The sequence below is a fragment of the Pteronotus mesoamericanus genome, unplaced genomic scaffold, assembly GCF_021234165.1.
Source record: "Pteronotus mesoamericanus isolate MK-2021 breed Mesoamerican mustached bat unplaced genomic scaffold, CSHL_Meso_final contig_20, whole genome shotgun sequence".
Lineage (NCBI taxonomy): Eukaryota > Metazoa > Chordata > Mammalia > Chiroptera > Mormoopidae > Pteronotus > Pteronotus mesoamericanus.
Genome location: NW_026555085.1, coordinates 50,862,344 through 50,889,222, shown reverse-complemented (window position 1 = coordinate 50,889,222; position 26,879 = coordinate 50,862,344). Strand labels below are relative to the sequence as shown.

The 26,879-nt window shown below is 32.7% G+C and overlaps 1 protein-coding gene across 4 annotated transcripts in view; it reads left to right on the top strand.

Annotated features, from left to right (window-relative positions):
• EPHA7 (EPH receptor A7) overlaps positions 1 to 26,879 on the top strand; it is a 165,044-nt gene that overhangs the window by 75,713 nt on the left and 62,452 nt on the right. The window lies entirely within an intron of this gene.

The following is a 26,879-nucleotide window of genomic DNA, read 5'->3' as shown; positions in this document are numbered from 1 at the left end:
TAATTACATTCCCATTTGACTTGCATTATCAGGCCCTATCTAGGTAATTAATCTCACCAAGTATCCAATTGCGGCCTTTATTGCTGGCAGGCAGGCTCCTGAATTATGTGTGCTTGAATGGGTCTTGGGTCTTTAACCAGTGAGACCCTGAAAGAGATCTGGTGTCTTCCAAATGCAGGAACCATGTCTTAGAAGTTCTTCTCTTAGACATTGTGATTAAATTATATTTGACATCACAAGAACATATTCAATGAAGTCTATAGATTATTATAATTGTGAAAGCCTTCACTTCTAGGTGTAGCCAATCTGCATGTCATTTTGTATGTTGTGGATATGTGTTAAATTGTTAACTGTAGCTAACATCTGTATCAGTTTGCTGATAGAAGTTTGCCACAGACTCTGCCTAAACTTAAGCATGATCCTTAAGTGAATTTTTGGGTTAAAAGATGGTTACATCAAAATTAGAATAACTTACAATTAATACGCTTTCTATATTATACTCTGTTTTCTACAATTTTTTAAATTCTGAATTAACAGGAATCTCACCTTTTATGTTCTCCCTACCTTTTTGTTTTGATGGGATTCATTCCTTAATTACTTACATTGAGTAATGCCAAAGTTCAATGATATTACCAACTTAGTTTACACACACATACAAAAAATAATTCTAAAATATAATTTGCCTTTCTATTATAGTCTTGTTTTATATTTTAGTGAAAACATGAAATAAGCGTTTTATAATTTTCTAATGTAGAAATTATGTTTATAGAATATATAATGTTTTACTTTCTACTCTGAAGACATTTTAAAAAATACTGGAGCTCCTTAAAAATCAAATTAAAATATAGTAGTATCAATAGATCAGCTGGCTGTTTGAAAGTGATCTAAATATCTGATGACATTTTAAGCCACAAATTGCCTAGTTAGCAGAAGAGAAGGCAGTTCAATCCATAGTAGATCAAATAGATTATATTGTGTACATAGTAAGATATTTTGGAAAATTTGGACTGTTGATACTAGGAAAAATATAAGTACTTTTTCAGCTTCTACTATCTCCCCTATGTAAATAACTCCATAAATCTCTGCTTCTAGCCCTTTCCTCTCTCACAAAGAAAGTCCTGCCCTGTACTTCCATAAGACCATAGGTTATGATTTAAGTTACAAGTATTCCATCATCAGACCAAAACTCTACACAGCTAAAATTTAACTTTATTTAAAAAATACCTCTTAATGTGTAACATGAATTTGGCCCTTTGTTTTTTATGAAAACAATTGAACACATTTTAACGTGATATATATTAAGTATGGACTCATAAAACATGTAACATTACTTTGTAAAAATCACATAGTATTTCTTTATCCAACTATTTCCCTAGTTATTTAAAAATGAACCTTTTGCAAGTCTTCACAGTGATTTAATTACGATAATATACAGATATTTTACCATCCATGTTATTTCTAGAATGGAGATGCAATAATTTAATATTATTTCAATTAGATATGTTCATATTAATTGCTTGTAAGCTACCAAGGCAGATGAACTCAAGATTTAAATTGGTCAGGAAGATTCATTACTGAATGTCTTGCTATTGTGAACTCCTCAGTGAAGTGTGTGTGCACACATATATATGCACATATGCACATGTACACCCAGATATGTATGTCATGTATGACTGAATAAATTGATATTATAAGTGTTAAATTATTTTCTCTATGAATACACTATTAACATATGCTATCCTCAGTAATTGGACATATAGTATATCTTAAATAGTGAGATGAATTTCCTCTTAAATGTTAACATCCAAGTAGACAATTTATGGCCTTTTAACATCTGTCCCTACCATTTAGTTTCTTGTTAGCACTTCTGAATCATGAGAGATTATATTTTTCAGTAAATGTATTGTTCCCTTTAACACCATTTTTAATTGTGAGTGTAAAAATATAAATAATTTAATGTTTACAGATAAAGGAATTGAAGCTTAAATAAGAGAGATTATTGGAATAAAATTTTGTAGTGTGTCAGTAGGGTCTAGTTTAGAATTTCAGGAACAGTTTGTTAACCAACATCACTTCATCTGAGTTATCTTGCTTCTCTAATCAAAGTTGGGATCTCTCTCATTGTACTGACTTGCCAAAAATATGTATTTCTTAGGCTGTTTACATAGTCAAATATATTTAGTTTAGCAGGTTACTTACCTACATAAAAATAAAATCAGTTCCTATATAACAATTCATGGAGAGAAAGTTAAACTTAAAAGACATGTCAGACAAGTTGGACTTAGAATTTTGGATTTAGACTCAAAGTGTTTCATCCCAGGGTATCAAGTTGTTTTTGACCTTGGACAAATGATGCAATCTCTATTTTGTACTAGTTACTCTCAGTGTTACGTGAAGGAGCACATTAAAAAGTGTTTTATAGAATCAAAACAACTTGCAGTTTTCAGTTGGTAGTGTTGATATACTAGAATAGAATATTGATCAGCTGTGCTATAAATTTAATTGACATAGCACATTCTTCATAAAATTAGCCAACTAATGCTGATTATACTACAAATTAATTTTGGCTTAATTCTCAAAAAATGTAGCCCTCAATAACCAAGGGTACAAAAATAGAGACATTTCTATAACCCATTTCTAGGCAAAATCATCATACTTCAGGGAATTCCAGGAATTAATGAGATATATTAGATATAATCGATTTCTCAAAATTAACTTTGAATTCTTAAAAACTATCTTGCACTAAATTAGTTTTCATATTATACTATTAGAAAATGATGGCAAATATCAGTTTTATAGTTTATATTTTTTTGAAAAATTAAGTATTATGAAAATATGTTGACACCTTATCGTACTGTGTGTATATATGACAATATAATTTAACATTTAAACTTTTCATAAAATTTAGTTATCCAGATATATAGATAAATATTGTAACTGCATATAATTTTCCTTACTGCTCTAACAGAATTCAGGGACTTTTCCACTACAGGACTCAATTTAAGTTTTATTTTGTGAATAAGATAATATAAATTTGGAAGAGGATGATTTGATAGAAATAAACTGAAAATATTTTAAAGATCAATAATGTTTAGTTGTTTAAGTTTTTAAGAGATATTCTTGTATGTACCTTCAGTAAATAATAAGAATAAAAATGACCCATCTTTGTTTTTTATTACTATTTGATATTCAGATATAATTGATAACTTTGAGGAAATTTTAAATATTTGGGAACATCTATGTTTGAAATTTAAGCCTGCTTATTACAAACTGGGATTAGGAGAAATATGATTAATTGAAATACTAATATAGAGAGAAAGCTTAATTTTAATAGTATAGAATCACAAGGATATTCCCTTGTGTAACTCTATATGAGCTTATAAAAGTACCAGGAAATTGTTCTCATTTAATATATTTGATTGGTTTCTACATTTCCATTTGGTTCTTTCTTTGTTGGCTAAAAAAAGAAGCCCTTGAATACACCTTCATATACACACCTTGTTTAGATTACTTTAAACTATGGAGGCAGAGGGGAAGCAAGAACTAAGAAGCCAAAAGATGTAAAACGTAAGAGGAAAAAGGAGGGAGAAGAACATGCATTCTATTTTTGGACAGAATATATATGATAGCAGTTCCAGACTGACCTATCACTCTTCTTTTTTTTTTTTTTTTCTTTTACATATCTATCCCCATGGGGTGTTGCTGATGGGGATTTTTGGCAACATGGCAGTATTCTTGAGCCTCCTGTTCTAGACTTTTATGCTGTTTGACATGCTACCTCTCTCATTTTATTCCTCCCTCCACCCTCCTCTCTTTCTCTCTCCTTCTTGCCCTTGCTGCCTTCCCATTTGTTTTGGTGGTGATCAGCTGGACACAGGAAAAGGTCTGCTACAATATGAAACCACTAGTCCAGTATCACAAGAGTCATATACATAGAGAACAAAGAATGAGCTGTTCCTGAGAATTCATTTCTTTGCCTGCAAGATGCTGCTGCTTGTTTTGTCCTGTGATATTTACTTCTCTTTCTGAGGTGTATCAAACCTCAGAGCTTCAGGTTTGAGATCAGTGGTGAGAATAACAGTCTTGTCTGTGGAGTATGTGACACTATACTCCTGCCAACTTTCTATGACAGAAATCTCTCAATTATCTGCTGAATGCATTTATACAAATATGAATGTTTTTAAAAAGTAGCTGTTTGAGGCCTTTTCAAAACACACTTTCAGACACTTAAAAATTCTCATAAACAAAAAGCAGTGCTATGTCCAAACTCATTTTGTATTTGTGAAAGTAGCTCTTTCTAAGGGCAGATTGGGTCAAAGAACTACCCACAAAAAAGCATTTCTAATGGCTCATTTCTAATCTGTATTCCAAAGAATAAAAGTGGAGTCTTTTGTCACAGTCTTATTCAACCAGTGTGTAAACACATTCATTTACTATAAGATCTTGTGATTTTGACCTTTTACAAATGGTTTGCGGTCACTGGAACCTTGCTTTTGATCATTAGTAATCTTTGACATTATTGAGCAATCTTATTCTTGAGGATCTTTCTCTAATGTTCTGAGTTAGTCTCCCATGGGAGAAAAGTGAGGTTTTGAATTCTGGATTTGAAAACAAAGCAGCAATACACTCTTCTGTTGTTTTAGATATCTTCTGTAAAGATTCACACTTTAGTGAATGTGCCTTCAGCCAAATACAGCAAAAGGACACCATTAGTCACTTTTAATTATTTGTTTATACTTCACACATGCCTTTTCCTAACCATTCCCAACCCCTAACCCCTATCTCTATAGAAGGCAAAGGAACAGGTTGGCTGGTAGAAGTTTCTTTGTTTTTTTCTTTCTTTCCTATAGTATATTATAAAGGGTATCCAGTTTATATCACTCTAAACATCCTTCGGATTTATAATAAAATGGATAAATTTGAAGAAGGATGTCATTCAAAGCAAGAGATTACTCTTGGCTGCTTAAGTGGTAGCTACTGAAGGAGCTGGTTTGGGGGGAAACTGTTCTCCTGTTCTTACAAGGTGTAAAAGGCTTTACCTAGCTATACATTTAACTAGCCACTAAGTTTTCAAAGGGATGGACCGACGTTGTCAAAGCAATTTGTAATGTATGGCAAATGAACAGAATCTGAAACTTTCATGTATGCATTGACCTTGCCTGGTTTACTAATGATGAAATCAGTGAGACGAGTATAAGGCACATTCCCCTGGACAACCCTAAAAAAAAATCAAGCACAATGTTGTAAATAAAGTTACATGGTGGTGGTGATTATTTTTCTTTATATTAAAAGGCTTTACAGAAGTGAAAAGATTTAAACATTCTGGTACTCAAAACACTAACTGAACTATTAAACTTTATTCCCTTTTATGATACTGCTTTAAGTATGCTTTTAAAACACATAAATTATAATTAAACATTATCCATTTAGTATTGGATAACAAGGATAGTATCTGTGCCTGTTCTAGTTTCTAGAGAGAAAGGTGCATCATATGTGTGCCTTGGATTCGTGTTTGGATCAGTGTAGAATATTAGGAGATGAAAAGGGAGTTTCCACATGAGTGATTTGTATCTTAATAATCTCATTTTTGTTATTAAATCAATAGATTCTCTAAGTTTTCACTAAATGACAAGGAAATTGGTGCAATTTATAGTTATGTATGTTAGTAAAATATTATTAGCATAAAAATTTAGAAAGTATAACTTGTTTCCAGATATCCATTTTAGTCCCTATAAATAACATGGGATTTCAAAATAAAACACAAAAACTGGAAGATTATTGTAGTGACACTGAATTATGGGTTAATTTATGGGTCCAATAGATTTTTCCTTCTCGCCCCTTTTTCTTCCTACTCTATATCTTTTCTGGTGGTCTCCTTCCCAAAGCACAGGTGTTTTTAAATATAATTATTTCAATGCTTTTTTAAAAAGTAATTCCTTATGTCCTTAATGACATCCAGAATTTTAAATAATCCTTTGTAATTATAATGTAAATACCAATGAAATTGTACAATTTTAAATAGAATTCATATCCCAGGATTGGTCAGGGCAAAAGTTCATAGTACAACCCTCGGCAGATAATATTGTACATCACATATGTAGATGATTATGCTTTACTTTGGTTGGAAAGACTCATTTCATTCTAATACTAAAAACAGAAGTAAAAAGAATTTTTATATTTCTTGAGTACCCCCTTACATTTAAGGAGTAGAAAAAATAAGATTAAAGTTACATAGAAGATATTTAGGGATTCAGTTCTGGTTTTTAACAATTTATTTCCTTTAAATCTTTGAAAATTATATTGTTGATAATATCAGTTTATTTGAAAATTCAAAAATATCCTAAATAATATTTTTACTTAATTGTGTTGAAAATTTAAGGCATATAAAAAACTGTCTCTTGCTTTTGCCTTCGAAATTTAAGGTCTATTATTAGAATGTGCACAAAACCGGTACTAATACTTGCTTACTTTTGTCTTGCACAAATATATTCCTATGTAGCACAAAAAACAAGTTTTATTAAATTTATAAAGTTCCTATATAGAAACTACATATAATATAAATATGAGCCTCTTAGCAAAGAGAGAAATGGAATTTGCCATTATTGTAAAAGTTTATATCAGATTACTGATTACAAATATGCAAAGATCACATTCTATAAACTGATCATTTTTATCATTTTTATAGTGCTCTCCTTATATAGTCATGGCCAGAATTAGCAGAAATGTAACTTGCCAGAGTGAGGGTAAGAAGAGCTGCAATTTCCATTGTTGAATTTATTTTATTTTATGACATTTTATTAATTCATTAATTTCTCAAGAAGACTTTTTCATTTATTTTTATTTACTTATTGTGTGCTTGATCCATTTCCACTCCTCAACTCTTACCATGTCTGCTGAGCTCTACTGTAAACATATTTTGAATCTAATTCTGTGAGTATATTCTTAAATAAGGGCTCTTATTAAACATGTTTTCTAAAGTCAAACAGCTAACAATAGTAGGTGCATACGTAGTACATATTTCTTGAGGAAAATATATTTATACATTTATATTGAACTATATGAGTAAATGTGACTTAGATTTATCTATGTTCCCTTTAAAGCAGAGTTAATATAATTAAAACCTATTCCATCAGTATTGGTTTGTGAATTCTATGGAACAGACAAAATGACAGAGTGGTTCACACCAGCTGCTGAAAAGTGAAAAATACATACCTTTGAAGAAATAATACATTGGTAAACTAAATACCTAACATGGTTGAGTTGCTGTTTGCCACACACATACATTATATTGAGGAACTTACTTGGTGAGAAAGCACCATTGCCTCAGTTGTTTGAATATTTCAAGTGAAATAATTCTTTGTCCTAAATTATTCAGATTCTTTATTTGACTCATGATCATTTCTGTGAAAAATATTTATGTGTTACATAAATAAATCTATTCTGCATTCTGGAAAGAATCTCTTTTTCTAAAGAAGTTCTAAAAGAAAAAAAGGACTATGTATATGCTTTATTCAGGTGAACTCCAGAAAATGTTTTTTATATTTGTTTTCTGCTAAAGATAAAATCTGTATATTTCAAGAAGGCGTGTGTTTTAAGAGTTGCAGAATTTGGAAAGGGCATATGGGTGAAGGAAACTGAGAAGAGACGTTTGGAGTTAGCTAGAAGAATATCAATGGAGACCTTAGAAAACAGGGTTTTATTATAGGAATGTGAACATATACATGGAAAATAACACTAGTCAAGAAACTACTAGGCCATCTTCATTTACTTCTTTTTCTCAAGTACAATAATATCCCTATTTGTAGTGTTCTGATTTTTACATTCTTTGCCAAAAGTTATTCCTAAACTTTTATAGATTTACTTCATACTCATGTTGTGAGTTTACACTCCAAATTTATAATACTTTTCTTCAAGTAGCCATTGCTGTATAAAGCAATGTTTGTATAAGCAATGTATAAGAAATGTTTGCTCTATAAGCCCACTTTTGAATGTGAACTTGGTCCGAGAGATCTTCTCATTAAATCCAGTTAAAAAATACTCAACATTGAGTAATTGTGTATGTTCTTCGTAATGTAAAGTCCTAAGATTAGTTCCAGAATAGTCAAAAAATCTTTAGCTGCGTTTGAAATACCTTCTTTGTTGATGATGCCAAGCAAGCAAAGAAATAAAAGTTTTTGCCCTTAGAGAAAATGCTGTTGATAGTCATAGATAAAGAGTCACCTTCTTACTGTGATTACCAGTTTACCCACTGTTTCTAAAATAATTTTAATGACTATGTTGAATATGTTTTAACAAGGATTATTCCAGTTTCCTTTAGTAATCTTGTCCTCTCATCCCACTAGCAGTGACAATTTTTTCCATTCGTCCCAAGGCATAGTTTTTCTTTTGACCAATGTAAAATGATAGGCCTGGTTTTACTTTAGGTAAGAGTTTAAAGTATTACACAGACTGACCTCACTTTATTGCATTTTGTAGACATTGTGCTTTTTACAAATTGAAGGTAAGACCGTCCATGGGCAAAATTATTTCAACTCATTTTATTGCACTACTCATTATTTTTCCAGTGGTTTAGAACCAAACCTGCAATATCTTTGAGACATACTTGAAATTTAATGCAATATATTGTTGCTTAGTATATTCTGCTCCAAACATGAGTCTTTGTTTTTGTTTTGTTTTGTTTTGTGTTTTACTATTGAGTGTACTGGAAAGACAATGGGGCCTCTAGCAAGTTGACCTAGTTTCCCTTGCTTTTTGTACTCCATTCTTTGTATGAAGTAGATGATGCATACAAAAAGATATTTTATATGTACTGGTACAAAAATATTTGAGAAAATGCCAAGAATATTTGAGAAAATCCAGGAAGTCACTAAATTTATTTAACCTCAGACATACCTTCTAATGGATACAATGTATACTTTGAGAGAATGTCCCCTTATTTTCAAAATTCTACAAAGAACAGCTATGTTGGAAAAGCACATGAAAAAAAGGAAATACATTAGAATTCATAATTTATACTATAGTGCTCATACTTTTTTATTAGGTTTGGAGTAAAATTCCTGGAGGAGCTCTTGAACCATATGCTATTGCTGTGTTAGTGTGTCTAAAAATGACTATTTTATTTTCATATTGTTTACAGTCTGGCTTGGATGTTCATTGACAAAAGTTTTCAAACTTTTACATCTGAAATAAGAACTACTGATGATTGGAAATTTAAAATTTTAGTTATTTTGCTAAAAAGATAAATGATCAATGTTTACTGGCCAGTGCCTCATTCAGAATTTGACAAAAAATACTCTGTAGTTATACATATATCTTAAGCATGAATTACTGATATCATTAAAGTAGAGATCTGAATATGTTTATTCAGTGTGACTGATACTAAAATATAAAATTTTTAATTGAAACAAAAGTTAAAAGTTAATCATAACAAAATAAAAACATGTTACATTACTAACCTCAGTTTCATGAGGTTAAAATGTTAAAATAATCAAACTTTCACAATTATGGTGTCCTCCCTACGAGTTGGTTTCAGTAATGAAAGATGGACATGGATTTTTACAATGCAGTTTCAGTTAATATGTTTAACTAAATGTGCCCTTTTTTCCTTATGCTTTCTTAATTTCATCTTTCAGTTAGGAACTTAGAACTTTGCCTATTTTGTTGTTTAGCCAAAGCATTATTTTAACTGTAGTGTGTGTGTCATTTGCTTAAGGAGGCAATGCAATCTTTTGCCCCTCTGGTCCCCAGGGAATCTGCCTCCTATGGTTGAGCTGTGTGCGTAGCAGGATGCACTGATTATCCTAGAGCTCCCATGGGAATTCTCTAAGGAGAATGTGTTACTTCCCAGAGTGGAGAGTGACCATCTTATGCTTTAAAACTGCTATGACTCAGAAACCAGTATCCTAGGAGAAATCATGTTATCCAAAGATAATAAAGCTGGGTAAATCCAGCTACCTCTATTTTGAGTGGGAAAAATCAGTGGAGTGTGGCACTGGGTGCACTTCCAGGAAAGTACAGGTTCCATCACACCAAAAGTATTTCTAACTGGTGAAAATTCAATAGTGAAGTGTGTTCTCTTAAAATTTTTATTCATTCTTTTATCATTCAAAAATCTGTGTTCTGCATGCACTGTTTTAGGTACTGGGTATAAGAAGCGGACAAAAAAAAAAAACCTGCCCTTAACTTTTAGTGGGAATTAGATACACAGAGTGCAACAGACAAAAGTATATTAAATCTGTAAAATATTTAAAAATTAGATGATATTGTCCAATACACTGTATGAAAGGCGTAAGCAGAATTTCAGAGGAGTTGCAATTTTTAAAAAGTCATCAGGAAAGACTTCATTGAGAAGATGAAAATTGAATAAAAGCCTGAGTAAGAAAAGAAAGCAAAACCAAAAGAAGGACAGGTGTTCCAGTCAGAGGTGCAAGGTGTGCAAGATCCTGGGGAAAGAACACATTCCACATGTTCAGCAGAGAGGTGGGAACACCTGCTGTGGAGAGGTAGAGGAGAGTAGAAGTGGAGATCAGAGGGCTAATGAGGTTGGAGGATATTGTGTTCATCCTTGTAGGCCATTATAACCACTGGCTTCAGATGGAGATGGGAAGCCACTAGGGATTTGAACCAAGGAGTGACATCAGTCTGCTTCCATTTGAACAACATCATTTGACTTTTATGTTAAAAATAGATCAGAGGGATGAAGGAAAGAAGCAGATTAGTTTGGGAGGCTATTGCAGTGCTTAAGAAGAGAGATGAAGTTGACTTGTGCAGAATATTAGCAAGGGGATGGTAAGGAGTGATGGTCAGAGTCTGGATGCATTTTTAATATAAAGTCAACAAAATTATCCTACAGTGGAAAGTGTGTGTGTGTGTGTGTGTGAGAGAGAGAGAGAGAGAGAGAGAGAGAGAGACCGAGAGTGACTCTGAGAATTTTAGCCTGAGCAACTGAAAGGTGAAATTGCTAATAATGCAGATGCAGGGGGACAGGGTTTTCCATTCCCCCACCCCAACATTTGGATGTTTTACATTTTATTCTTTCGTTCATTTCAGTTGACCTGTATCATGAGAATACAATTGAGAAGGGCTGTTTCCAGGAACAGCACATTTGCAGTGGAACATGTTTGAAGGAGAAGTTTAGGACCTCAGTTTTGGACATGCTCAGTTTAAGATGCCTAGAGTTGCTTCTAATTGGACATACAAACCTAGAGCTCAAGTGTAAGGCCTGGGTTAGTGATATAAATCTGGCATTATCAGCATATATGTGGAATTTAAATTAATGAAAATAAATGAATAATTGAGTTAGTATAAATGAATTTTTTTTAAAAAAAGAAGGTTTGGGTTTGAGTGTCGGGACACTGGGTACTGAAGAACAATCAGAAAAAGTGACAGAGAATGAATGAACAGCCAGTTAGAAAGGAGGAAAATGCAGTTTTAACGCCATGAAAGCAAAGAATGTGTTTCAAGGAGGACGTATGATCTGCTCCAAATGTCAATAACTCTGCAAGGCTAGGAGTGAGAACTGAACTTCGGACATAATGAACTCAGTATGAGTCTGGTGGCCATCAGAATATCTCATATGCCTTAGACCATGCACATCTCTAGACCAAGGGTGGCTGACATTGAGCTCTGCTCTACATTTGTCACTGCAAATTGTGAAGTGACTAATCATCATGTTGAAAGAATGGGTTTAGCTAACTTGGAGAGAACTGAGGAAGATATAACATTAATCTTCAAAAAACTATGAGGTTTATATCTTCGAAAATTTTAGTTTCAGTTCTATTGTTTCTGTCCATTCATTGGTTATTCAATAAGTATCATGTGCCTCTGAGATGTCAAACACTGCTAGCCCCTAGAGGTCAAGTAGTATGTAAGGGAGACAAGATTTCTGTTTTCATGAAGAAGATGAAAGAATTTTAGTCCCAAACTGTGACATGCAATGATGAGATCTGAGGTCTCTGTGTATTCCCATAATAACAGGAAACTCTTTCACTAAAAGTAATGAAGAGGCAAGAGTGAATATAATCTTACTTTTAAAATTCAAGGAACAAATGATTTCTCAGTTTTAAAAATTTCTCTCTGTGCTTGCTCCTGCTTGCAATTTTCAGTGAATGGCGGAAATCACCACAAATGGAGAATTTTAGATCACATGCCAGTCAGCCTTTCATCTAAGTTCAAGTTACAGTATTCATTAGATATTTAATACTCATGTTAAATTCATTTAGGATCACTTCTTAATATATGATTAAACGATTCTGAATATTGTGGCAACTTATATTGAGATTTGGGTTGTGTTTTTACTCATAAATGTTAAACATTTATCCCATGCTCACTAGATGTCAGGTAATTTGCTGAGGGCTGGGGATTCAGTGATGAAATGGTCATCGTGTCCCATAGAACCTACGTTACTGGGAGAGATACGCATCAATCTTTCCTTTTTCTTTACACTATCACTGTGAAGTCTTCCTTGCGTGTTCTTATGGGATTCTCATTGCATGTTCTTAGCCTGTGAATAGAACTATCTGCTCTATGGCTAAAGTTTGGAAAGTGCATCAGGCAGTTTATAAACATAGAATTATTGTTCTCGAATCTTTGATGGATATCATTGATGGCAAAGGCAGGGTGTTATGTCATTTTTTTTTCTTCACTAAGCATGGGCATTGGCACTACTTCAATCTTGAGCCAGCAAACAGATAATTATTTAATCTCTTGTGTTTGATGATAACCATTTTTCTTGGCAAGTGCTTGAATTGAGCAAGTTTTCTTCATTGATATTCTTATGATTCAGAATGCTTTTTTCAGCCAATTAAATATATTCATATCCTGTAAAGTGTGTCTGAGTAAATACATAAAATATTAAGTATACCAGTGTGTTCAAAACTGTTTTTGTTTACTGCAGTTTTTAAAATGTACACCTGTTTTTGATATTAAGAAAGTGGTAGTTCATTTTTTTGCAATGTTTAAAAATCTATTTTACTGATTATATCTTTTATTTTTTACCTGGGTATAATAGGTAGATATATTTTGGCAAAATCAGGACTGGGTATGGAGAGTGAGAGGCAGTGTCGTTTGGTAGGATATTGTATCCTAACGTTTACCATTTTAAACAAAGCTTACACTTACAAAAAAAATGTAGACAATTGATCCTAGCAGATATTTATTTTGAGTCAAGTACTCATCAGTGGTTTGGCCTATGTTGTCATGCAGCTGAAGGGACCAGACATTTGTTTTGATAATGGGGCATAGTATATGTTTTAGAAGGATAGGTGAAGAGATTTTTACCTAAAAAGTTTTGATTATTAAAACAATATATAATAAGTGACAGAATGTTGAGATTTCTATGATATAAGGCCATTTATAACCAGTTCTAAATAAAAGCCAAAAGAACTAGTTCTTTCTAAATTCCATTGGTCTTTCATTTAGAATTAGGATTAGAATTGAGCTATATTTTTACAAGTATTTTCCTATGTGCATACATTATACTTGGGAATTCTATTTTTTTCCTGCTGATAGACTGTTAAAAATTTTTTTGGTCTACAAACAGCATACAAACATAGGTGTTTGTAGTTATTGTGATTTAAATCTTTTGGTTTTTGTCCCTAGGGGCAGTTCAAAGATGAAAGCTAAACGGTGATTTTCTTATAAAATACTTACCTGAAGAAAATCTCTATATGTCTCACTCTTTCCCCATCCACACCCATTTTTTTATCCTCCATCCCTTCAGTCTTAGAAAAGCTATATTTACTGGAAAGTATTTTTTCTTAAGGATTGGTATTAATAAGTAAAGAATAGAATAGCGAGGGGAAAATCTATGGATACAGGGTTTGCGTGTACCCCTTTCCTTCTTACAATTGAACCTCTCTTCTGCTCTTGGCTATGAGTAGACAAACATTTCCTGCTGCTTCCTGGCCAAGGATTTGATTTGCAAGAAATCTCAAAGTTCTGAATGCTTTAAGTTTGCTTGCTTAGGCCCAAAGAAATGCAGATTTTTGTTTCTTTGAATAAATCTTGAAGTCATCCTTGATTCTTTTCTTGACTATGCTTTTCTAATGTAAAATAATGGACAGACACACACACACACACACACACATACACATACACACACACACACACACACACACACAGAGCATGGTCATTGATTTTGTCTAGAAGTAGTGTCTTGAAACTGCTTACCATGCTTTTCTAATCTCACAGATGCTGAGAGTATGCAGTTTTCTGTTTACAAGATTTTCCTATTATGTTGTGTGAGTTCTCATTGATATGTTGTATGAGTTCTGTGATCCTATTTTTACCTCAGTGACAATACTGCTCTATTTTTGTACTTTATGCCCTTCATCTGCTCTTGGGTTTCCTAAATCTAATAATTTATAATTGATTCTCCCCCAAGCTAGAAAATGTTAGCCGCTGATATTTATGTAGTATTCTTTAGAAGCTTCTTATATTAATTTGATTTTCAGGTAGAAACTTTTTTAATTACTTGAGATTTCCTTGGCTACTCTGCATAAGTGAGGCCCAACTTAAAAAATTCTGAACTAGTCATACTCATATTTCTAACAAACTTATACGTAGGCAAATAATGTTATCTCAGGATAAACTTGAGGCAGATTTTTTAAAAAATCTTTCTACCCACTAACATTAATTTTACAGTTTTTTCCTACGCAAACACATCAAAAGATATTCACGATGCTTCTGTGAAAATCTCAAAAATATTTCTTATGCTCAGAAACTTCATCTGCCCTTTATGGATGGCTGAAGGTAACTTTTGGCAAAATAGAGCAAGCAGACCACTGATAACACTTGGAGGTGGTTTTGTATTTGTGATTAAATGCATGTGAAATATGTAAGTGGAAGGACTCCTGGAGTTAAGATTTTAATATTTCAGTTGTGGATAACTGTCTTTGAAAATATAGCTTTTTATACAGATTTGGTGTGAAAATGTTTAGTTGAGCAGATGGAGATCCAGCTGGTAGAGTATATGTTTGTCAGGGTATCTGGCATTTAGTTATATCCAAAAATGATATCAAACTGAAAGATGCTAAAGAGCAGCACTGTAGGAACGCCAGCAGGATCAGTTAGGGGTAGTGTTCCCTCAGTTCTGATTTTTTAACCTTGCAGGAATATATTTTAATTCAGATGGAATTTTCCACTTCAAAAATAAAATCTGAAAATATGTAAATAAAATTGTCAAACAACTGCCTTTCCAAAATCTTGATTACAGTAGGCCAGGAAACACATGCTACTCTGCTGTTGAAATGTAGTACCTAATGAATGGTATATATCTGTAAGCATACAAAATCATGCACATTTCCCAGAACTTTATATTCTATATACTTAAAATCATTATTTTGGTTTCAAGAGCTAAACTGTAAGGAGTGATGGAGGATAATGAGTAGAATACTGAGAAAAAGAAGGAAAGCATTTGGAAAAGAATGGCAGGAGTCCCAAATATATTTGAAAACATTTTACCCTATTGGATGCCAGTATTTAAGCCCACACTGAAGTGGATAAAAGGCCTGCTGAGTACGGAATAATAACATACATGGTCCTAAGTTTTCAAGCATGTACATTTGGTTAATTAATATAGTCTACCTATTCATTTCTTTCCTAGAGAGATGAGTATTTAGAAATAACCTATTTTACCAAAATTCTTAGGTACACATACTCAAAATGTGCTGTGTTACACACTTGAAATTGTTTGTTTGATTTGGGATCTATGGGCAAAAACTGTAATTGCAGTATAAAAAATTGTAGTATCTTGTCTTTTGTTTGCTTTTCCCCTTGGATACCCTATTAGTATAATCTGCATTCAAACTTTTAAATTTAATTCGCTGAAAATGACCAATTTGATTGACTGTTGGTTTATATGAGTCCTAAATAGCATTAAAAAATATATTTAATGGAACTGTTAAAACTCATACACCCATGTTCACACAAACACACACATGCGGACACACATGTCCTCTAAATACTTGAAACTGCTTACCACGCTTTTCTAATCTGAAAGAATGGATCCCTCTTACTCATGCCAGCATACACACAAGTATCTACAAGTGACTTTTGGGAGGTTTACCTTAGAAATTTATGAGTCACTGAATCCAAACAATTTTGATCCTGATTTGACCCAGTGGTTGAGCTCATGCTTTAGGAACCTAGGTTTTAAAGGTGTAAGTCAAGGTAAAATAGTCACTAATAGGCCTCCCTGATTCTGCCTTTGATATAACCAGGGCTAACCACACTGCTTTAAAATGTTCCCTTAGCAACAAATTGGGCTGGGAAAAACAGGTTCTATAGTGAGCATGGTGTAGTTAGTTAGGTTTAGAAATTGTGAAGGAAGAGTGTGTATCTGCAAAACTCTAATATATTTATCAGAAAAGCACCCCTCTAAAATAATGAATTGTTTGGCCTTTCCAAGGAACTTTGTATGTTATAAAACAATATAGAAAAAGAATTGCTATGAATAGACTATGAAAGATACTTGCTTTTGATTTCCATGTAATTCTTTATTGGAATAATTCTTCCAATTTTAAAAGTAATTTTAATTTTAAAAGTAATATTAATTAATACTATATTTCCTCCCATTAAAGACCCATCTTAAACTTGTTCTTTTACTTTTCTACAGTGTATTATATGCAGTACATTATAAATACATAACATATAAATTACATACAGGATAAATGGAACAAAAGTAGGTTTACTGTTGTTCATATGGAAAATAATGCAATAATTAATAAATACTAATTCAGAATAAACTCTGTATTTCATGTGCTCACAACTGTAAAACCTACTTTTGCCCTGCTGTGTGTGTGTGTATAATATATGTATTGAATATTTCATATATAAAAATGTGAGTGTATGCATCTGTGTGGTGTGAAAACCTGATTGCTTAATTTACTTTATAGTAAGTTCTGTATTAGTTTCTTTGCATTTGTTAGTGCAGTGAATCCTCACAATACTTATTGTAATGTACGTGAGGTTAATTTCCCCATTTTACTGATGAAGAAATAAAGGTGTAGAACATTGGAGTAACCCAAGGTTGTACAGAGGCAGAAATGAAACCCTAAATCATGTTTTTAATCACTATGCCTTATGCCCTTTCCAATTTTCTAGTACTCTTAAAAGCCAAAATCAAGTCTTTTTTTCACTTTTATGTATTTGTTTTATATTGTATTACTGTTTATTCCCCTGACACTCTGTTACACCTCCACTCAGCCCCCTCTCCCCACGCAATCACCACATTGTTGTCCATGTCCATAGGTCCTTTTTCTTGATCAGTTCACCCCCTAACCATTGTCCCAGAGCTATCAGCTGCTCTTTATGAGTCTCTCTATTTTGCTTGTTAGTTCAGTTTGTTCATTAGATTCCACATGTAAGTGAAATCATATGGCACTTGTCTTTCTCTAACTGGCTTATTTCACTGAGCATAATGTTCTCCACGTCCATCCATACTGTCACAAAAGGTAAAATCTTTTTGACAGCCAAGTAGTGTTCCATTGTGTAAATGCGCTATAGTAGTTTTATCCATTCATCTTATTTACAGTTGCCAAAATTTGGAAGCAGCCCACAATCAATTCTTAAAGGGTAGAGTGTAGATTTTCACCCGAGTAACTGACCAGTTAGTTTAAACAAATTTCTAAACAATTGCCCTGCTAATGCTGAGGCCAGTATGGAGTTGTGTAGACCAGGGAGACCTGGAGAGGAAAGACTCCGCTGGAGGAGGTAAGGTAGCCTGAAGAAGCATGTGTGCCCGGCAGGGCCAGCGATGTCCAAGAAGGCAAGCCAGAAATCTATGTTTTTCAATGAAATCTTCAGATTTTATAATTTTGTCTAATAATTCAATTTAAAAACTAAACAATGCCTTCCTTGTGTCAAACACCGCAGATATATAGGAAGGAAACGAGAAGTGCATTAAATTTTGAACACAGCTACACAGGAATTGTGGTTTGAGTTCCAAAAGTAAATAGAGTCTGAGATGGAGATATGTACGCAGGAAACTTATTGGGGACTGTTCTTGAGAACAGCATCAACAGGGGTCAGAGGTACCAGGGTTGGGCAGAGGAACTCATTGAGCTAAGATTCTACCACAACGATGGCTTTAGCCAATCCCTTGGTAAGGGCTGAGAGGACACTTGTAGAGGTGTCTCAGTTGAGGCATGGAGCCAGAACTCTGTCATCCTCCTTTCTGGCATTAAGTGATCATTGTATATGCCCTTGCTCAGGGTGTATGACCCTGGCCCAGGTGGCCCTTGTCAGCCTAGAACGATGTTCAGGAAGAAACTCAGAAGTAAGCTGTCAGTCACCAACACACCTAACAGCACAGAAGACATGCTCTGGGCGGTGCACCACCATGTACACTACAGCCTGCCGACCAGACCAGCCTGAGCCACTTTGCCACCTCTGTCATCTCTAACTGTTTTCTAACTATTCCCTATTAATCCAGTCCCTTCACCAGAAGTCCCTCCCTCCCTGCTGCATATTCATGTTTTATCCATCCTTAAATATCTGCTTAAGTCTCCATTTTTTTTAATGAATCTGTATAGACCACACTGTAAGCCACTGTGATTGATGTATACACCATCAACAAATATTGTATTTCCGTTGTACATACCTGATCCTTTGATTCTTTAAGCCTCAAAATGTTATATTGCCAAACTTCATGTTAGGTGCTTGATATAAATGGGGGTATTAGGACCCACAATGAGGAAATCCTGATTTTCTAGGTAACCAGAGTAGAGCCCAGTTTATGTGCATTGTTTATATGTATGCAGGTGATTCTTATGAATTTTTTTACATATGCCAGATGTTAATATAGCAGTTAGAGATATACTTATTTAAAGAGATATATAAGAAAACATATTTATGCATATCTTCTTCAGGGCATGGTTTCTGTACTGCAGAGCTCTTTTAAACAGCCTTTGTCCTAGCACTTACAATAGGTGAGAAAACCTATTGCTATGGTATTTAGCAATTATTACATGAGAAGAAAATATTAGAAAATACACAAATTCTTTTGTATACCTTGGAACACTTTATAAGTGAAATGACATTTTATCTAATCAAAAGTATTTTGGAAAACTTCTGACTTGATGAGCTACTACAATTCCGTATTTCAGCATTTTAATGCTGCCTCAGGACTTGGCTAATTGTGTTGGGCCCTCTTGTCTCTAAAGCATTAAATACTACTAAAACTGTAAGCTTTAAATATAATTTTCCAAATTATATTTTCTGACTAATGCTTATTAAATTTCATATATTATCAAAAATGCAATACATTTTTATTATAAAATACATTTCCCTCAGTGTTTAATTGCACATCCGGCCTGTGTCTAATACCATCTTTTTTAAACCATGTAAGAGAAAAGTAAGCATTATGTCTACTGAACCTGGTATTTCTAGCTACATTCTTAAATATATTTACTAAATATGAAAGGGAATTGTTTTTCTCCCCAGTGAAGTAAAATCACACTACAAATCATTTTGTGCTAATGACTGTATTCTTTTAAAATAGCCAAGTATATTTAGTCTCTAATCACTTTGCCTATCACTGTAATATAATGTTAATTTAAAGAATTCTCTTTTGGAATGAAAAAACTAATATGCTGAATCTTTATTTGAATTGTACTTATATCTCAAAGTGCTTTGCTAAGCTTTCGTTTTATCTGCAGAATATTCTAACATGCTGAAACTTCTTAGTATTAAAATACAACATTTATTAAAGCACTTCTAGGTAAAATAAAACCAGGCATGAAAATATAGTATTTGATAAAATTTCTGAAGTTTCACAAGGAGGTTAATTAATCAATGAAATGTATCAGTAATTTCTCTATATAAAAGCAGTAACCCATTCATACTAGGGCACGATACGTACAACAGATTTCACCGCTGAGTCACATCGTTTATTATCTATCATACTGTCTTATTGCAATGTTTTACCCAATTTAATACACAGTTCACCATCTAAATATCTAGTAAATATGTATTAATAAGAGGGATCCTTAGCATAGAAGATTTATTTTTCATCTTACCACAGAAACTCAAAAAATTATAAAATATAATATTTTGCTGCCTTATAGATGCTATTTTTCAAGTGAATTTATTGTTACAAGTTTTGGATTACTAAATAAAGATTATTATGATACTTTTAATACTTGGTTGTTGATATGTACAGGCTCAGGAAATCCTGTTGACTTTACCCTCAACATACTTATAAAATATATATATGTAGAATCTGACCACATTCTTTCCCTCAGGGACTGGTGGGCTGCTCCAGGCCACCAGCATTTTTTACCTGGATGACTATAAAACTTCCTAATAAGATTTCTCTTCTTCTGCATGTGGCTCCTGATGGTCGATTCCCAACATGGAAGCTAAATCCTTTCTAAAGAGTAGACCTCTTTTCCCCAGAAAAAGAGTATTTTATTCTTCTTCTCAGAAAGCTGCTCTAATTCCCCATATCATTCAGAGCAAGAGTGAAAGTCCACCAGACTTTATGTGATTGGTTCGCTAACCTAACACACTTCCTGTCTCTGGTCTCATCTGCCAGTGCCCCTTCAAGTACTTACTGCAACCATATCAGTCTCCGCTGGTCCTTAAATACACCAGAAATGCTCCCACCTTTGCGCTTTTGTGCTGGCTGTTCTTGCTGCCTTAGAATTTTTTTCAGCTGGGTATCTATTTGGCTAACCAATTCATTTCTTTCAAATTACTGTTCAAACGCTACATTCTCAACGAGGTCTATCTGGACTACCTATTTAATATGACAATTTGTAGCTTTTCAATATCCTGATGCCCAGACCTTGCTCTACAGTTTATTTTTTCTAGACCAGTTTTCACCCTCTGCATTATAAATTTCTTAGTTGTGAAGCTTATTGTCTGTCTCCCTTAAGAGTGATGTAAGCTTCATGAGACTATAGGTCTATCTTTTCCTTGATTTAGTTTCCCTAACACAAGAGTGGTGTGAATATATAATAAACTCTTAATAAACATTTGTTCATTTGAATTCAGTTGTGACATTAGCAGGAAGAGTAATATTAAACACATATTATTTATACTTAAGAATTTAAATCTAAATTTAAATAACAAAAAAGATTGAGAAATTTAGACAACAGAAAAAAAATTACTTATATTTATCAGAAAAGACCACCACTTTTTTTTTTTTAGCCACAGTAATAGTTTTCTAATTCTAGAATTTTAGGCAACTTTAAAATAAAATTTTTATAAAAAGGAAAGCCTGAAGCTATAAGGACTAATACCCATATGCTATCACAATAAAGTAAATGATATAGATAAGAAAGAAAAAAGAAAAAACTTTTCAAACGACAGTATTGTTTTATCTCTATTATTTCTTTTATTAATTTAAATTTTTTTAATTACTATTAAAATACAATATTGTATTAGTATCAAGTACACAACACAGTGGTCAGACATTTATATAATTTATGAAATGAACACCCTGGCAATCCACTATTTTTAAAAATAAATTGTGTTTAAAAATTATATGAGCCAAAAAATAAAATTACATGATTAAGGACATCTTTTAATTAAATGCACCTTTATTGAAAATATACTAAATTACAGGGTTATTTTTCTTTTTTTAAATTTCTAGTAAAAAGTACATTAAAGAATGTCATAAATCCACAAATCTACATTTAAATAAGTGTAGATTTAAAATTAGTAAATTTAGATTAGTAAAATTAGATTTAGATTAGTAAACTCACTGCCTCCAAAATGCCTAATTCTAAAGAGTTTCTTCTTGCACATATCTTTCACTTTCTCACCAAACAGATGGCAGCATAGTGGCAAGCTATGGAGACATACAAGCCAATTTATTCTGCCATGGACTGAAAACTGTGCTAGAATTTGTAGGCAAAACAACAGCAAGACAAAAAACTAACACTTTTGAGAGCCTTGTTATGTACCAAGCACTGGGTTAGTGTTTTCATATATATTATTTCATTTAAGAAATCCATAATTTAGCAAGAGAGAGACAATAAGGCATAGGAGTGCAGTGTGTCTTAGAAGTACAACAGTTTTCTTCTGAGAAGGATGATTCCATAATTGGATTAGCTTTTCAGGCTTCATGCAGTGTAATATTTTGATCAAAAGGAAATGGTAGGACATTCCAGATACACAAAATGATTATGAGGAAGGTACAGAGGTAAGACTGAGAGCTGTGAGTATCAGGAGGCTTACTTAAAGGGGGGTGAAGGGTTTCAACTTGTATTATATCTCATTAGATTAATTCTTTCATCTCTTTCTGTAGCTAATGACTGTCCAAGGGATTCTTAAGCTAACTGTGATGGCTGCAGGAGACAGTTTCACATATTGTACGTGCTAGACAGGGTCAAATAGTTCTGCTTTTATAACAGCTGAAGGGACTGGGGGTGGATGGTGTTGCTGTGGAAGGAGGGTACGACTTACCTTGGCTTTAATTCTGGTAAATTTGGTTCTGCCAAAACAGTTAATATTTAAACTTGTAATTGTGTCTAATTCTGTGACCAAGTAGAAACACTGCTTGAGATTAAAGCTTCGTATGATAAGGCCTTATTAAAAGACAGATCGTAGCTAGATTAATCACTTTGCTAATGTTAAAATAGAATACTCTGGAAAATGTGTATGAGATCCCACCGTGGTTCATCATTCATACATAAAAATTACCAAGACCAGCGCAAAACTGGGTGCTATATAACTGGTCCCCAAAATCAGAAACTTTCCTTTTTGAACAACCTTGTTTTTAGGCTACCATCCATTGTACATTATATCTAGGACTAACTTCCATCTATCATTCATGGAGAAATGTGAATTCATTTTCGTATTAGCTTATTTAAAACATAAATAAAATAGTAAATCTTTAAAAAAATCTGTAATAAATGCCTAAGCCCAAAGGTGATGGGGGTGGTTGCAAGAGTGGTTTATATCTACCCAGACCGACAACTTACACAGCAGAGAATAAAGCCCCCAAGAGCACCTTCTCTGAACTTTGCTCTCATCCTGGCAGAAAGAAAGAAAAGAGAGGACTTAAACATGTCCAGCACATTATTATTTGTTTGTCAAAGAGCAGCTAGGGTGAAATGACCTTAGTAAACACAACAGGTAGTTTTACTGAATGTGCCATATGAAATTACTAGGTTCCATCTGAAAGCTGTGGTTTAGTTTTCTCTTGTCAAGGTTAATTATTATTTTCCATCTGACTTCTCAATGTTTTCAAATTTGGTTGTAGAGCTACATCACTTATATATTTAGAAGGTGTATACACATATAAGAAATATACCCAGAGAATCTTGAAAAGATCAGCATTATTTATATAATGTAGAAACTCAACAATCTACAAAAAGTTCTTGAAAATATATTAATTATTCTAAAATATAATCAGGTAGAGTAAAAATATGTAATATAGATTTACTTAGTCATTTTTACTATCTTGTATAGAAAGTAATTATTTCATTCAGTTGGTATCTTACAAGTAAGTGATTGACTGTATATCAAACAAGCAACTTTGGACCTGATAGGTAGACATTTAAAAGAGGAGATAAGCTAAAAAAATAAGTACAGATCTTCACACTGAAGTTGTACTGCACACAATTTAGAAATTCTCTAATGTACAATCCTACATAATCAAATACAAACAATATCAAAAGAGTCATTTTCAAGGCCTCTAAAATTTATGTATAACTCCACAGGGAAGAACCCTAAATATTTTCAGCCTGACTCTATAAAAGTAAATTCTAATGTTATAAACTACTTGACATGTTCAGCTTAACAAAGGAAAAAAATTATAAGGATTTGGTTTTCAACATTAAGTCATTTAGGAATTTGGAAAGGGGACATTATGCTCTTATTCTTGAACATAGTTAATTTGCTACATATTCATTATTAAATAGAAGAGATATTTAGAAATCGACTCCTGCCTGCCATACTAACCGTATTTTGAGAGTAAAGTAGGCTCATCTGCAGTATTTTGCTGTTTGTAATGCACACTTAATTTGCCCAAATTTTTTGAGGGAAAAATAAGGATGCGCATTATACATGGGTAGTACTGATTCTGTATCTATATAAATGGTTTTTAATTCTTTTTAAAATTCCTTATACTTTGTATCTGTTCTTATGTTCTGTAATTATTTGTTACATAAAATTCCTTGTACTATAATATGTTAAAAAATGCTAAAATTCCTTTAAATACAAAAAAAGGTATCTAAGTATAAATAATTGATTTAAAAAATTGAAATGAGAGATTTCTTTCCTGAAACTTTGGACCAAAAACATGGATATGCATTCCACATGGCAAAAAATTATTGTTGTCTTTATTATCAAACCTGTGGCAGTGCAGAACCTATGATAGCATAAGTAATTCATACACTTCCTTTTAAGTTATTTTCATTATACCCACCTACCACTTTCAGAAAAACGTAGGAGCTTAGCTTAGCCATTTCTTTTTTGACTCCGAAGGACTTTAATTTCTACCACAGGACCAATGAAATTGACATTTTCCATAAACCAGAGCTATATTTTAAGTTATCCAATCTAGGAGGCCTACTTCTACAGTAGAGTTCTTATGATAAAACAGAAACTCTTTCTTTTAAAGAGAAAATAAAAAAAAAAAACAGAGTGAGTTATTAGCATGTTTATCATAAGTAAAATGATACATTATGAGAAGTTTAAATAGCTTCATAGGCCATGAAGTTGATAAGACAAACGCATGGTTTTCCATATGTAAAAAAATTGAACAAGGAAAGATCAGTAGATAGTCGAAGTGTTCATTTTAGTTCAAAAATGGGCACATTGAAAAATGCACAACAAAAAGTTGGATCAGGTATCCACAAGGGGAAAACTAAAGTTACAGAGATTTTTTTGAAGTGCAAAAAAAGTTGATCATTGCTTTACATTACTAGCGAATTTAGCAGAAATCAAAGGCAGTCATTATTTAAGGGCAGATGGAGTATACTTTTGATCATTTTGTATTGTTAAACATTAACTATTTTATCTTGGAATTGCTTAAATTTATACAATTTAGGCCCCTGAAGACAGAGATAAACCACACAACTGCCAAACATTCCTATGATTATTCTTTATTCTTAATTAGGAGTATATTTATAAGATATTTGATACACAGCTGAGAAGACATTATCCTAGATTTTATTCAGTGCTAGTGCCTAAGTGTTATATATTTTAATCATGGACTAAAACCCAATGAAATAATTTAATATTCTAGTGTTTCATATTTTCAAATTGTGTATATCCACTTATGGACTCATCATTTAATGCTGTTTATTTAAGAAAATCTTTAAGTTTTTGCACATATAGTAATGTTTAATATTTTTAAGAAAAATTTACTAACATAATATTAAATAACCATAATATTTTATAAAACTCATACTTTAGTTTCAGATAATCAGCTAAAATATATCTAAACATAAATTGAGTTTTTTGAGTTGAAGTATAAACAACATATTATCTTAAAATTAAGTTTTCTTTAATAAACATTTTATCTTTCTTTCCCTCCACAAAATTGCTTGTATTCTTAGAATAATGCCTATTAACATGGTTTTCCAGTTATGGTTCTAAAGTTTGGTCATGGTTGAAAGTCATATATATAAGACTGACTTGCTACTCTGTTGGTTGAACTAAGATTTTTGTAAATGTTCAGTAGGTAAAGATTTTCATTAATGATTGTGAGGCATGTTAGGAGATATGTGGGCAGATCTGGGAAAGTGCCTCTGCCCTGTTATAGTCAGATGTCCTGATGCTGCCCTGTTAAATGGTAAGCAAGCCTAAAAGTCTTCATCCTTGAAATCGATATCACGATAGTAATTTTTAAGCTGGTTACTGTACCATCATATAATCAGAGTACTGAAAATGATATAGTATTATATAGGATTTTTTTCCATGTTTTACTTCTTTAAAAAAAAAAAAAGAGCTATTTAACCAAACTGAAACCTCTCAACATTTGTTTTCGAAGATAATTTATTTTTGTGTATTAAAAAAAGTTACTTTAGATATTTTCCTGAATGAAAAATATTTCCAGTGTAATATGCTTGTTTAGCCTCAGAGGGGGAAATGTGAACACAATAAGATTGTTGCAATATGAATAGAATAATATAGGAAGAAGTATAGAATGTAATACATGAGCAGAAGAATTGAGAAGAGAGGAAAGAATGAGAATATAAAATAAGACATAGAAATAGAAAAGAGAAAGGAGGAGAAAGAGCATCCCTAAACTCTTCATATGTCAAATGTGTTTGCTGCTGTCTGCGTTTGGCTCCCTTTGCTGGGTAGGGTGCTATTGCCCCAAATGTCCATCTGTCCTGCGCTAAGACCACCTTCCTTAGTCTGGCCCTTTTCCTTGACCATCATGTCATTACGAGCTGAGCAAACCTCTGCATGTGTTTTTATACCGCTTGTGCCATCTTTAAGGAATACTTAACTCTGAGGATTAATACCTACATTTTTAAAAATGTGTTTCTTTAAAATTAGAAATCATATGGAAAATACCTTGGGTTTATTTTAGTAATTTTTAAAAATTTGTATTTGTTAATTGTTTAAAATATGTATGTATTTTATTTTGAGTAGATAGCTATATTAAATTTTGTTTGTATCCCTGATTATACAAAAGAAGAATGCTTTATTATATGGGTTCTTTTATAATAGCATTTATTGTTTCAGGCTATAAAAACACTGTGTTTGCTATATAAAATAAGAAATCCAGATATGTACAATGTACAAACAAACAAACAAACAAAAAACACGATGACCAACTGTTCAAATTTTCCCGAATTTTCATTAATAGATTATATCTGATCCCATATGCTACTTTTTCCTCAGTATTATATAGTATCATTTTCTCATAAAATGAAATACTTCTTGAAAACATTATTTTCAGTGGTTTTATT